Source organism: Physeter macrocephalus, chromosome 4 (genome assembly GCF_002837175.3).
Source record: "Physeter macrocephalus isolate SW-GA chromosome 4, ASM283717v5, whole genome shotgun sequence".
Lineage (NCBI taxonomy): Eukaryota > Metazoa > Chordata > Mammalia > Artiodactyla > Physeteridae > Physeter > Physeter macrocephalus.
The window spans coordinates 75,883,330-75,897,381 of NC_041217.1; the positions used below are offsets into that span (position 1 = coordinate 75,883,330).

The 14,052-nt window shown below is 47.1% G+C and overlaps 3 non-coding genes across 3 annotated transcripts; 2 read left to right on the forward strand and 1 right to left on the reverse strand.

The window, feature by feature from the left end:
- Positions 1-921: 921 nt before the first annotated feature.
- On the reverse strand, positions 922-993 carry TRNAH-GUG (transfer RNA histidin (anticodon GUG)). The gene has a single exon. It is a non-coding gene; the product is annotated as a tRNA-His (tRNA).
- A 9,024-nt stretch (positions 994-10,017) lies between these two features.
- On the forward strand, positions 10,018-10,090 carry TRNAV-AAC (transfer RNA valine (anticodon AAC)). The gene has a single exon. It is a non-coding gene; the product is annotated as a tRNA-Val (tRNA).
- A 2,408-nt stretch (positions 10,091-12,498) lies between these two features.
- On the forward strand, positions 12,499-12,571 carry TRNAV-AAC (transfer RNA valine (anticodon AAC)). Its single transcript has one exon. It is a non-coding gene; the product is annotated as a tRNA-Val (tRNA).
- The last annotated feature ends 1,481 nt before the right edge of the window (positions 12,572-14,052 follow it).

Genomic DNA, 14,052 nt, shown 5'->3' on the forward strand with positions numbered 1-14,052 from the left:
CATAGCAGCACTATTTACAATAGCCAAGTCATGGAAGCAACCTAAGTGTCCATCAACAGATGAACGGATAAGGAAGATGTGTCACATATATACAGTGGAATATTACTCAGCCATAAAAAGAAACAAAATTGAGTTATTTGTAGTGAGGTGGATAGACCTAGAGACTATCATACAGAGTGAGGTAAGTCAGAAAGAGAAAAACAAATACCGTATGCTAACATATATATGTGGAATCTAAAAAAAAAAAAAAAAAAAAAAAAAAAAAGGTTTTGAAGAACCTAGGGCCAGGACAGGAGTAAAGACATAGACGTAGAGGATGGACTTGAGGACACGGGGAGGGGGAAGGGGAAGTTGGGACGAAGGGAGAGTGTGGCATGGACATATATACACTACCAAATGTAAAATAGATAGCTAGAGGGAAGCAGCTGCATAGCACAGGGAGATCAGCTTGGTGCTTTGTGTCCTCCTAAAGGTGTGGGATAGGGAGGGTGGGAGGGAGATGCAAGAGGGAGGAGATATGGGGTTATATGTGTATTCATAGCTGATTCACTTTGTTACACAGCAGAAACTAACACACCTTAAAGCAATTATACTCCAATAAAGATGTTAAAAATAATTATAATAAAATCTGTTTCGTTTTGTGTAAAAAAGCCTCACTGCTGTTTGAAATATTTCAACCAAAAAAAGAAAAAATCCCTATATGACTACACCATTTCCTTCGTCGAAGGCACACACAAGTTTCATTTAGAGCTTGAACCTGATCTTTAGATATTTTCTCTTAAATGCTGAGACGTGGTTTAAGTCCAGAGCGCTTCAGCCTAGTGCACTGTTGGGGTGACCTCCGTTCTCCTGACTTTACTCCGTTTGGTGACTAAAGAGTTGTTCTGGTAACAGATACAACGCAAAAGAGAAGGGGATCACTGCCGTGACTCGGATTCGAACCGAGGTTGCTGCGGCCACAACGCAGAGTACTAACCACTATACGATCACGGCGCGCCACTAAGCCGGCGGCGAAGTCGGTTTCTGCGCTCCTACTTTTAATATAAATCGATTCCAATTATTTAGCTGTTCTGTTGTTGAAAACTGCAAGTATTCGTGAGTTCCCTCACGTCTTCCCTCCGTTATTCCTTTCGCATTCTGCGTCCAGCCGGTGCCTCAGATCAGGTCTCCTGGAAAGTATCTTTGCTTTGTTCTTGCCTCCCTTGCTTCATTCCCTCCTCCTTACATTTCCTCTTTTGACCAACCCTCCCCACCGCCTCCTTCCGGCTCCCGGCCCACCTACCGTGGTTCAGACTGTCGGGTGAAGGCGGAGCAAAGAACCGAAAGAACCATTATGAGCCCATCGGGCATTCAGCTTCCCTTGAGTCCCACTCGGCTCAAGCCCGGGGTGTCGCGGCCCCGGGCGACTCCGGGGCTCTGGCATCTGCGGAGGGTGTGGAGCAAGGCGCGGCGGGGACGCTTGGCTGCCCTTCTGCCTTCGGAATCGCCCAACGCACGGCTTTCCCACGAGTTTCTCCGGTTTTCCGAGGCTTTGGAATCAGTACAACTGTCCTGCGAAAGGCGGGTGGCTCCGCCTAAAGTGGAAGGCGTGCTTGCTCTCTGTAGGATGAGGTGGAGAAGGATAGAGAGGGAAACTAATGTTCAGGTACCTCTGTGGCGCAGTTGGTGAGTGCGTTCGACTATTAACCGAGAGGTTGTTTGTTCGAGCCCACTCCGAGGCGCCCTCCCTGGCACTTTTAGGATTGTAATTAAAGGGTTTGCAGTTATTTCTGTCTTGTACATCCTTTCACATAAACTTGAAGCTAGGCCTCTATTACCCTCCTTTTCACCTGTGTCTTGTCCATAACAAGAGAACCTAAGCCGAGATCGTCGCTGATCCTCACAGAAGAGCTCTGAAGCAAACAGGTAGGTCACTTCGTCATCTCATCGTTACCCTCTGGGTTCCTTTTAACAGTGAAGTTTCGTCCCTTGTTTGTACTAGTACTTATTGAGCCCTTTACATATAACTTTGAAATTAATTTGCTTATATGCTTTTATTATTACGAACAATACTGCAGTCATCATTCTTGTACACATGCCTATGGTTAGAGTGCCTGAAGCACAATTGTTTTATGAGATATACACGGTTTTGTAAATGGTTCCATTCTCTCACCTTTGTTGGCTTATTAGCTATAACTCTTTATTTTGTTATTTCAGCGACTGCTTTAGGCTTTAGAGCAGACATCTGTAACTTAACCACAGCCTGCCTTCAAGTGATGTCTTCACTTTTCTCCCCTGCTTGCCTTTATGCTATCCTTGTCATGCGTTTTACTTTGAGTATGTTATAAACCCTACAACCCAAGGTTATTACTTTTCTTTAAACTGTCCCATGTTTTTAAAGAGATTTAAATAATAAGGGGGAAAAGGTTATATATTTTTCATGCAGATACCATTTCTGTTGTCCTTCATCCCTTTGTGCATATGGAGATTTCCCTCTGATGTGAGTTTCTTTCTTCCTGGAGGACTACTTTAACCTTTCTTGTGGTTTGGGTTGCTGGTGATGTAGTCTTTCAGTAATTGCATGTCTGTAAATATCGTTTTTCACCTTTATTGTTGAAAGACATTTTTGAGGATAGGAGCCATAGAATTCCACGTTGACTTTTTTCTCTTAGTTCTTTAAAGATGTTGCTCCACTGTCTTTTTCACTTGCTGCAGTGCTTCTGATGAGAAATCTGGCATTATATTTATTTTCTGTATGTAGCATGTGTTATCCCTCTGGCTGCTTTTGAGATGTTTTTCCCAACTGATTTGAGCAATTTAATTATTATGTGACTAGGTGTGGTCTTCTTCATATTTATTGTGCTTGAGGATCATTTGACTTCTTGGATCAGTGGTTTATAATCTTAACTGTGGCTGGAAAATTTTCTGTCATTGTTTCTAAAAAATGAGTCTGATACAAAGCAAATCTGATACATGATAGCAGTAGGTCCTGGGGAGGACCAGCAGACCCATGTAAGGCAACTACTGGGATGTTATAGGGAGACCTTCGAGCTTCTTCAGGTAAGTGGAGGTAACCTACTTTATGTAACCTCCTCAAACAAGGGAGGAAGGGCTGCTTTTCAGGTAACCTGAGGCTCGGGGCAATTTAGGGTTTCAAGAGCCCCACCTTCATCAGAATCTATCCATAAGACCCCATCCCAATGATACCAGTCCTTCTTAATAAATTCCCTGACTTTAACATAAGAGATTCTGTGATGTTGAAAATTCAATTTAGGTTTAGTTTGCAGAGCTCGGGCCTACAGTTATACTACTAGACAAGGTTTTAAGGTTGTTTTGTTTTGTTTTGTTTTAAATATGGTTATAGAATCTTTCAGGTCCCTAACCTAAATCTTGAGCTAGGAACTTAGAACCTTGAGCTCATCATTTTGTTTCCCCAATTCCTCTAGTTTACATGTAAGTAACCAACTCATTATACTCATATCTTCACTAAAATGTTCTATGGCAGCAACTATTTGACCACTCTAATCCTTACTTTCTATGGGAATCTAAATACAGGTGTCTGCAGATGATGATTTGGGAAAATGTTTTGCTGCTGCATGCCGTGAACTGAAAGTGTTCTCTGACATCAGGGTCATTAATAATTTCACATCTAATCAGGTCCAAGATCCAATTCCAGATAATATGGAACCACTCCATTTATTATCACTCAACTCTAACCAAGGGTGTCTCTACAACAATGCTAAACATAGAACAATGGCACCACACAAAGATGACTAGGAACTTCAGCATACTGCATTTCTGCTACCATGCCACTTTCTTGTGCCCACGCACACAAACTCAAACACACATCTTACTCCCTCCTCCCAAATGTCAAATCAGGCATTTGTACTACCTAGGTTTTCAACAAAACAAGGCAAGGCTTGAACCACCTTGGAGGCCTGTTTTCTGTCCCACTTGCCTCACCATCCTTGTACTTTCTCTCATTAGATTTTCATTTATTCCTGCCCTCCTGCAGCATGTCCTTCTTCAAGCCCCTGGCCCTCTCTCTCAGGAACAGGAGGCAAATGGAGAATTATGATATTGTTGACATTACTACAGCCTTGTTCCCTGGATAGACATCAACTCAAAGAAGAGCATTTGTCCATCCCAGGGTATTTTGTAGAAAAAAAGCTTAGAAAACTAACACTTGAATATTTGCTTTTCCTACAAAGAGAAATTTGAAGTGACACTGCTGGCAGCTGTGAAGTTAGCTCTGGGTATTAAGCTAAAATGGAAGCCTTTGCATTCACCATGAGGCTGAGGAGAAATGGCAGTCAAAACTGGTTGGAAGGAGGCTTCTGAATCCATAAGACATATCACTTCCACCAAGGAGAAGTAATGTTTCCACTTCTCAGTTTGTAGATGGAATTTACAGAAGCTTTCATTCTGAGGGAGGTAAGGAACAAGTTATGGGAGGGCAGTTGACTGTCAGTCTAGCCTTGAAATCATTTAACTAACAGTGTTCTCATGAGCCCCAAAATGTGTTCCATGACATGACTTCCTCAGTCATGTCTCCAATGTCTGAAGCCTCCTCAGGCTCCCAAAGCTAGAGAAGTTTGAAAGAGGAGAGAATGAAAGAGACACAAGCATAGGTTCTTGTAAGCACATTCTAGAGTATGGTACAAAGACTTCAGGGTCACCAGTCCCTTGGGCTATCAACTAAGTGGGTTTGGTGGCATAAACCTACTTTGAATCAAAGCTTCCTTTTGAATCTTTTCAGGTAGATTCCCTACATGGTTGAGTTTTGCTGTCATTTCAGCAGTGATCTCATCCTCTTTGTCCTTATCATTTAAATCAGATAACAAAAAGCCCTAATTAGTAGAGTGTTGGTGGACATAATAGAAATATTTTCATCTAAGCTCTGGAAATTAAAGGTAAAATTTGCCCTCAAAGTAGTTTTCTTATGTTGCCAGCATTTTGGTTCTTTGTAACTGTGTATCCTTGGAAGGCAGGCTTGGTGTGCTCCAAACTTATTTCCAGCTCTTGCTTAGTTCAGTGAGCTTAGATCTATCTCTAGAGTTCCTTTGGAGTCTATAAGATGTCTCTTATATTTCTTGTATTTCAAACATGACGTTTCTGAAAAGAGTACATTGTCTTTAAAAAAAAAAAAGATGATTCTACCCAGTTTTTGAATGAACATTTTTCACATTGAGGCAACTCTCCACTGTAGTGTCCCCACTCCTTCCTGAATTCAGTGCTGCCTGCTGTGCCCAAATTTAGGGCATGTGATGTCCAAAATTCAACTGCATTCTACACCAGGAGCAATATCTCCATGAGAGCTCAGCACTCCATAGGCTCCTGCTTTGGGGCTGTATTGCCTTTCCCTGGAAGAAAGGGCCCAGGATTTTCACATCCTGGATTCAGAATCCCACATCTCAGTCAGGACTCCTGATTTGAGAACAGAACACCAACTGAAAGTTTTCACTGCGTGGACCTTGGAGCTCCTGGAAGCTGCAGGAGCTAGGGGAAGTGCACAGATCAGAGGCATGAGACAGCTCCTTGCAAGCCAAGAACTGTGGGACTCCTCCCCTCCCTCACCTTTTCCTTCCTCTTCATTACGTTGCTCTGCCAGGTCATTCCTCTCAAATTCCAGTGCCTCTTTCTTGCCTTTCCCTCAGAAATAGGAGATCTTTCTGGCTCTTGTCACTTTGTTCTATTTGATCAAATTTCAATTCTAATACTTTAACCAGGCCTTCATGTTTTAAACAGTTCCCTAGCCAAGGCTGAAGGTCTCAGGGCATTTGGCTGCTTTAAAATGGTGAATATCTGTTCCAAGTCAGCCCTTGATTACATGTTTGAATTGGACAGAAGACCAGCCATGAAGCCAAATGTCAACTATTCACATCACTGAGCCACCACCTAGTGCAGGGCCAAGGTCCAGAAAACACAAACTACCATGTTGACTCTACTTTCTCTTCTTTCAACTTTAGATTCTTTGTTTTGATGTAGATAATGATGTTTTCTAAGGGAGCAATTGAGTTTCTATCTTCCCAATACCTGTGTCATCTAGTTCCCTGTCTTTTATTTACTTTCATATGTGTGTATTTGTTTATTTATGCTGACCTACAGGTCATCAAGTGAGATATTTTACTCAGGATTAAGGAAAGCATAAAAGACAGAGAAGCTTCCTTAAGACAACTAAAGTTTGTTCCCTTGGTTGGTTCTTCTTACAGGAAAGTATCTCAGATGGAAAGCAGGCAGAAACTGCTTTTGTGAAAGACTTTCATGTATCCTTTTTCTCAAGGGTGTCTATGGAAGGACAAGGGAAAAAAATCAAGGGTGTCCTTGGATTCCTCTGGGATCCTGGATATAGAAGCTTCGTTACTACCCCATGTTGGGGAGAGGCACAGTTGAATATGAACCACAAATCAGGACACCTCAGACTGGAGCCAGGACCATTTAAGACCAAGCACCATTGTTACCTGGGTTGTTAAAGCATGGATTCAGTAATTAAATGTTAAATAATCTAAATATATGAAAGTCACTGAACAGTTCCAGGGTGATTTAGAGTAGAATATGTTGTGTACTGCCAGAAACTTGTCTTACTAATTGCCAGATTCTCAAAAAGACATTCCCAAAATATTTAAATAAAATTTAATGAGGTTATATTATTTTTTAAAAAACAGACTAAGCACCATTATTACAAGGCAGCCACCTACCTGACAGCAGTGATACAGACAATTCTGGAAAGCTCTTGAGAATTATCCCCTACTGTTGATAATTTTCCACCTGCTCCCCTCATCCTCCCACCACAGAAAGATTCTTCACTTATTTGTCGAGTCAGAACCCTTTAAAATGTTGGTAGGAATGTAAAATGGTGTAGCCATTATGGAAAACAGTATGGAAATTCTGCAAAAAAGTAAGAATAAGACTGTCATATGATCCAGCTATTCCACTTCTAGGTATTTATCTAGAAAATACAAAACCAGTCATTGGAATAGATATATACACCCATACATACATCAAAGCATAATTTACAATAGCCAAGATATGGAAACAACCCAAGTGTCCATCAACAGGTGAATGTATAAAGAAGATGTGGCATACATACACAATGGAGTACTATTCAGCCTTAAAAAAAAGAAAAGAAAAGAAATCTTGCTATTTGTTACAACATGGATGAACTTCAGGGTATTATGCTAAATGAAATAAGTCAGGTAAATAAAGACAAATACCGTGTGATTTTACCCACATGTGGAATTTTAAAAAATTTTTAAATGAATGAACAAACCATACAAAAAGAAACACATAGGTACAGAGAACAGAGTAATGGTTACCAGAGGGGAAGTGAGTAAAGTAAATTGTTATAAACAAACAAACAAAAATCCTAGCAGGACAGAGAGCCAGGCAAGAAGCAAGGGGGCAGCTGCACTTTCCTGAAGGGTCTCTCCCAAGGTAGGTGGTTCCACTGGGCAGTTGGACTCAAGAGCCCACAGCCCACCAAAGCAACCAAGCAGAGTCCACAGGGCAGCAGGTCCTGGGGGGAATACCAGCACAGACATGTTCCTCCTACAAGCTCAAGGCGTGCCTGGCCTGCACTATCAGGAAGAGCAGAATAAATTTCCACCTTAAGCTTCTTATAGCCCGCAGATAACAGGGCAAGAGGGGCCTCCTCGCCAGGACAAAATCTTACCCTGGCCTTAGAACACAGATACCGCAAAAGCTGGTTTTGAGGGACACGCCAATGAAGGGAGAAACAGCAGCCCAGTGATCTTGAGTTGAGATGTCTGCAAGTTACTCTCAAATGGTGTAGCAAATTATGTTCATGGAGAGAGAGTGAGAAAGCAAATGTGGGAAAATGTGCGTTTTGGTGAAGAATATATGCTGTTACTATTCTTGCAGATTTTCGTAGGTGTCAAAGTTTTGTTTTTCTGGTTATTGGTTTTTGTTTTTTTAAAGGAGTAATTCGTACTCAGGTCCCAAGTTCTCTTTAGATGGACACTGAAAGTGAGACTGTAGGTATCTGAAATGAAGGAAGGCGTGGAGGAGAGGGGCTGCCCAGGCTGCTCATCACATCTCCCCTCTCCCAGCCTGGGAGATGCCTTGGACCTGGGACCCAACCTCACTGGCTTAAGGATTCAGTGCAGAGATCTACTGCATCTGCACCTTGGGGCATATAACACTTGTGAGGAGGAAGTGAAGATTGCTGGGTGCAGAGATGCCACAAAGAGGAAGGGAGAAAAAAACAAAACCTATACCTCCCTGACCGGGAATCGAACCCGGGCCGCGGCGGTGAAAGCGCCGAATCCTAGCCACTAGACCACCAGGGAGCTGTGCACAAATCATTTGTAAGTGATAGTAGGAAGCCTACAATGAGTGTGTGCTATCTCCCGCCCTCCTGTTCCGCTTATCACCCGCTGAGAACCAAGTCTGCCCCCTGACTCATAAGGAATCTGAGGTTCAGAAAGAGAGCATGACCTGTCCCCACACCTGGATTCCGGATCTTCCCCTCAGTACCTGCGACGCCTGCCTTTCTCCCGCCTTAGATGACGCCAACTCCAGGTCCTAAGGCTCCGACCAAGAGTTTTCTCTGACGCAGCGTTTTCCTCAGACCCCACATGCAATTAGTTAGGACTTGGTGTTTGCTTCTCGGTCCAGGTGGACTTTGGCCTACACAGTCCCTCCTTTTCGCGACTCTGGACTTGGGCAAACGACTCTCCTGATAAAGGCGGGGAAATCAGTGTAACGCTCGGCTCCCTCACCCTGAACCTCGGATGGGGGCGTTGGGCGACCCTTGCGCTTTTTCCTGGGCTGCGTCCCTCTTCCGGGCCCGTCCTCGAGGCCAGGGGCGGGGCCGGGTGCCCTCAGCGCGCTCCTCTCGCGGGCTCTGGAGCCCCGCGCCTTCCCTTGCGGCTGCAGGGAGGCTCCAGGGCCCGCCTGATCGGGTTTGCGGGCCCCAGCGGCGCGGGTGTGTGTTTGTGGTCCCTCGGGGGCCCGCTGTCCCAACGCCCCTGTCGGGAAAGGACAACCGCCCCCTCGTCCTGTCCACGTGGGACGGCAGCGCGCCGGACGCGCCCGAAAGACGGCGAATCCGTTCCTCTGGCTGCGCGTGGGAGGTGAAAACTGGAACCTGGAGGGGAGCGAAAAGGGGGGAAATCTCATGAAATGTCCTGATCTAAAGCTACTTTCAAGTCCGCCTCTTTGGGGACTCAGCCCTCCAGCGCTGGCGAGGATGCTGCAGACCGGTCGCACCCTCGACGGCACTTGGAGTCGACGCGGAACAAGGCAGAGCCCCGCGGCTTGGGGGTCAGTGCGCACGCTGCCCGCGCCTTCCTCGGGGTCGGAGCACTTGAACGTCACGTGTGAAGGAAACGCGGTGACCGCCACACTAAGCAAGAAGAAAAGTAACCGCTGGAGAAAATGGCACATGCTTCCCCAAACTTGTAAAGCTTTACTTTTAAAGGAAACCAGACAGGAAGACACAGACACACAGACAGACAACGTTGCATTAAAGTCTTTCAGCAAAAAGAAAGTCGTCTGCCTGCTGGCCGTGTGCTGTGAGGTGAGCACGAAACCCCCTTCAGGGGAGGGAGGGGAGGGCGGGTCCTATGGTTCCCGGGTGGATTCGATGCATCGATCATTTCCGAGAGCCCAGAGCACTGACCGCCTGCGCCGTGAAAAGGGCCACCGAGGCGCGGGTCCGCAGCCTTGGAGGGGCGGTGTCCACGCCGCTGGGATGCGAGGTCGCCTAGGGCTCAGGCTCACTTAACCCCCGGCTCCTGGGGCTTCCGGGAGCTGGAGAGTCCGAGGGGGCGGCCCCTGCACTCGGTGCATAGCTGTGTGTTGGATGCGGGATCGGGAAGTGAGGCTGTGGGGGCCCCAGGGACCTCGCTTTGGGGGAGGCGAGGAATCCTAAACTAGGGCCTCTCGGGAGCTGCAGCCTCCTTACCTGAGGGCTCGCCTGTGCTCCCAGGGTCCTTTCCTTTCGAAAATATTTGTGGCCAGCCGTGGCAAGAGATAAAGTTCTTGAATGTGTCGTTAGGCACCTGAGCACGAGCTGTTTCCGTAGTGTAGTGGTTATCACGTTCGCCTAACACGCGAAAGGTCCCTGGTTCGAAACCAGGCGGAAACAGGTGACTTCTTTTCTGAAACTAACGTTCACATTTAAAAATCGAAAAACGGGCGAGTGGGATGGATTGAGGTAACGCGTGCAGCTGTATTTTTATCCCCCCGAAATACAGGAGGAGTTCCCTTATTGCCTGAAAGCCTACTTAGCACTAGGAACCATCCCTCCTTTGTCTGCTCTGTGTCACTTTGAAGACAAGGCCACAGACAGACCAAGAAGGGCACAGGACAAAGCCAAGTTAAGGTTATCTTTACATTCGGAAATCCCCTCACCTTCTCATGTGGCGCCTAAATCTCCTCTACACGCTGACACGTATTTTGTCTCTGGAAACAAGAAGTTTATCCCTGTGAAGCTCACTTGCTTACCCCACCTCAGCACACTTGCGGAACACGCTGATTTGCGTGACAGAACAAAAGAGACCGACCCAACTCCGCACCGGGCGCTCGACCCAAAGACACGTAGACGAATTTCAGGCTCCAGAACTGCAGCTGGTAGGGGCACGTGAAGGAGTCCTTACACGTGCCATTATCAGGAGAGACCCTGTAGTGAGGTCAGAGATCAGGAAGTAGACGGAATCGCTCATCAGCTGCTGAGAGCCAAGTCAGCACCTGACTCATAAGGAAACCGAGGTTCAGAAAGAGAGCATGACCTTGGCTCTGCCGCACACAGCGCTAAAGCTAGACCAGGATGGAACCCAGCCAGTTACCTTGCGGCCTGGCCTCAGAGCCCAAAGCGTCGCCCAGGACAGGAGAGGTGAAAGGTGATGAGCAGCGGGGCAAGTGCTGGGAGCCTTGCACAGCTGCCTTCAGCCGCGGGCCGCTGGGAATCGCCTCCTTTTCTGCTCTGCCATTCTCAAAACTCTAAGCTTACTCTTACAGTTTTCAACTGGAGAAGCCAAATTATGGAGGATTGTTATGTCTGGTTGCCTAGTAGCTACAATTTGGCGTTTTACTGCTGTGGCCCGGATTCGATTCCAGGTCAGGAAAGCTCTAAATTGCGCTACATCTTCCTCTTCCTGAAGAGAGGTAGTTTGCCAGAAGGGCGATGCAAGACCCTCCTCAGAGTTCCTATTGCCAGGCACCCTTCACGTGGGGGAGGGGGAATGTGATGAACCACCAGGGCTTCTGCCCTCCACTCTTTTCTTCCTTTATTTCAGAAACCTAGTGTCTCACATATGGAGTTTTCATCCAAAGAGAACCTGGGACTTAACTTCGAAAAACTCATTCAGAAAACAAAAACATAAAACCTTTTAAATATACAAAAATTTTGAAATACTAACATTGTCTATTCTGTACCTAATCTCACAGTTAACATTTTTCCATGCTTGCTTTCTCTCATTCTCTCTCCATATACATGATTTGCTACACCATTTGAGAGTAACTTACAGACATCTCAACTCAAGATCACTGGTTGGGCCACTGTTGCTCCTTTCCTTTGGCATCTCCTTCAAAACCAGCTTCTGCGGGACCTGTCCTCCAAGAACAGGAGGAAGCTTTGTCTTCGTGAGGAGGCCCCTCTTGCCACTTCAGAAACCTGGAATCTGTTCTCTTTAGGCTGTAGAGAAGCTTCAGGTGGTGTTTTATTCGGCTCTCCCCTGTGCTGATGTTCGATGTTTTTCCAACAGCCAAATGACCTGAGACGTCAGCCTTTGCTACGGTTCCTGCTAAACGTGAAAGTGTGATTAGAGTACCGGACTTCAACTAGACGACTAGAATAAGCCACAGCGCCAGGAACCTGAGGAAGCCCCTTTGCCGGGAGACGCAGGAGAAGGGCTGCTACGAAAGGGCTTTCGAGGAAGGAGCGGGCGGGTCAGGCGCAACAGAGCAGAGGGGAGGGAGGGGAGGCAGCGATGGTGGAGGGAAGGGAGGGAGGGGAGAGGGAGGGAGGGGAGGGGAGGCAGCGATGGTGGAGGGAAGGGAAGGAGGGGAGAGGGAGGGAGGGGAGGGAGGGGAGGGCGGGTCCTATGGTTCCCGGGTGGATTCGATGCATCGATCATTTCCGAGAGCCCAGAGCACTGACCGCCTGCGCCGTGAAAAGGGCCACCGAGGCGCGGGTCCGCAGCCTTGGAGGGGCGGTGTCCACGCCGCTGGGATGCGAGGTCGCCTAGGGCTCAGGCTCACTTAACCCCCGGCTCCTGGGGCTTCCGGGAGCTGGAGAGTCCGAGGGGGCGGCCCCTGCACTCGGTGCATAGCTGTGTGTTGGATGCGGGATCGGGAAGTGAGGCTGTGGGGGCCCCAGGGACCTCGCTTTGGGGGAGGCGAGGAATCCTAAACTAGGGCCTCTCGGGAGCTGCAGCCTCCTTACCTGAGGGCTCGCCTGTGCTCCCAGGGTCCTTTCCTTTCGAAAATATTTGTGGCCAGCCGTGGCAAGAGATAAAGTTCTTGAATGTGTCGTTAGGCACCTGAGCACGAGCTGTTTCCGTAGTGTAGTGGTTATCACGTTCGCCTAACACGCGAAAGGTCCCTGGTTCGAAACCAGGCGGAAACAGGTGACTTCTTTTCTGAAACTAACGTTCACATTTAAAAATCGAAAAACGGGCGAGTGGGATGGATTGAGGTAACGCGTGCAGCTGTATTTTTATCCCCCCGAAATACAGGAGGAGTTCCCTTATTGCCTGAAAGCCTACTTAGCACTAGGAACCATCCCTCCTTTGTCTGCTCTGTGTCACTTTGAAGACAAGGCCACAGACAGACCAAGAAGGGCACAGGACAAAGCCAAGTTAAGGTTATCTTTACATTCGGAAATCCCCTCACCTTCTCATGTGGCGCCTAAATCTCCTCTACACGCTGACACGTATTTTGTCTCTGGAAACAAGAAGTTTATCCCTGTGAAGCTCACTTGCTTACCCCACCTCAGCACACTTGCGGAACACGCTGATTTGCGTGACAGAACAAAAGAGACCGACCCAACTCCGCACCGGGCGCTCGACCCAAAGACACGTAGACGAATTTCAGGCTCCAGAACTGCAGCTGGTAGGGGCACGTGAAGGAGTCCTTACACGTGCCATTATCAGGAGAGACCCTGTAGTGAGGTCAGAGATCAGGAAGTAGACGGAATCGCTCATCAGCTGCTGAGAGCCAAGTCAGCACCTGACTCATAAGGAAACCGAGGTTCAGAAAGAGAGCATGACCTTGGCTCTGCCGCACACAGCGCTAAAGCTAGACCAGGATGGAACCCAGCCAGTTACCTTGCGGCCTGGCCTCAGAGCCCAAAGCGTCGCCCAGGACAGGAGGGGTGAAAGGTGATGAGCAGCGGGGCAAGTGCTGGGAGCCTTGCACAGCTGCCTTCAGCCGCGGGCCGCTGGGAATCGCCTCCTTTTCTGCTCTGCCATTCTCAAAACTCTAAGCTTACTCTTACAGTTTTCAACTGGAGAAGCCAAATTATGGAGGATTGTTATGTCTGGTTGCCTAGTAGCTACAATTTGGCGTTTTACTGCTGTGGCCCGGATTCGATTCCAGGTCAGGAAAGCTCTAAATTGCGCTACATCTTCCTCTTCCTGAAGAGAGGTAGTTTGCCAGAAGGGCGATGCAAGACCCTCCTCAGAGTTCCTATTGCCAGGCACCCTTCACGTGGGGGAGGGGGAATGTGATGAACCACCAGGGCTTCTGCCCTCCACTCTTTTCTTCCTTTATTTCAGAAACCTAGTGTCTCACATATGGAGTTTTCATCCAAAGAGAACCTGGGACTTAACTTCGAAAAACTCATTCAGAAAACAAAAACATAAAACCTTTTAAATATACAAAAATTTTGAAATACTAACATTGTCTATTCTGTACCTAATCTCACAGTTAACATTTTTCCATGCTTGCTTTCTCTCATTCTCTCTCCATATACATGATTTGCTACACCATTTGAGAGTAACTTACAGACATCTCAACTCAAGATCACTGGTTGGGCCACTGTTGCTCCTTTCCTTTGGCATCTCCTTCAAAACCAGCTTCTGCGGGACCTGTCCTCCAAGAACAGGA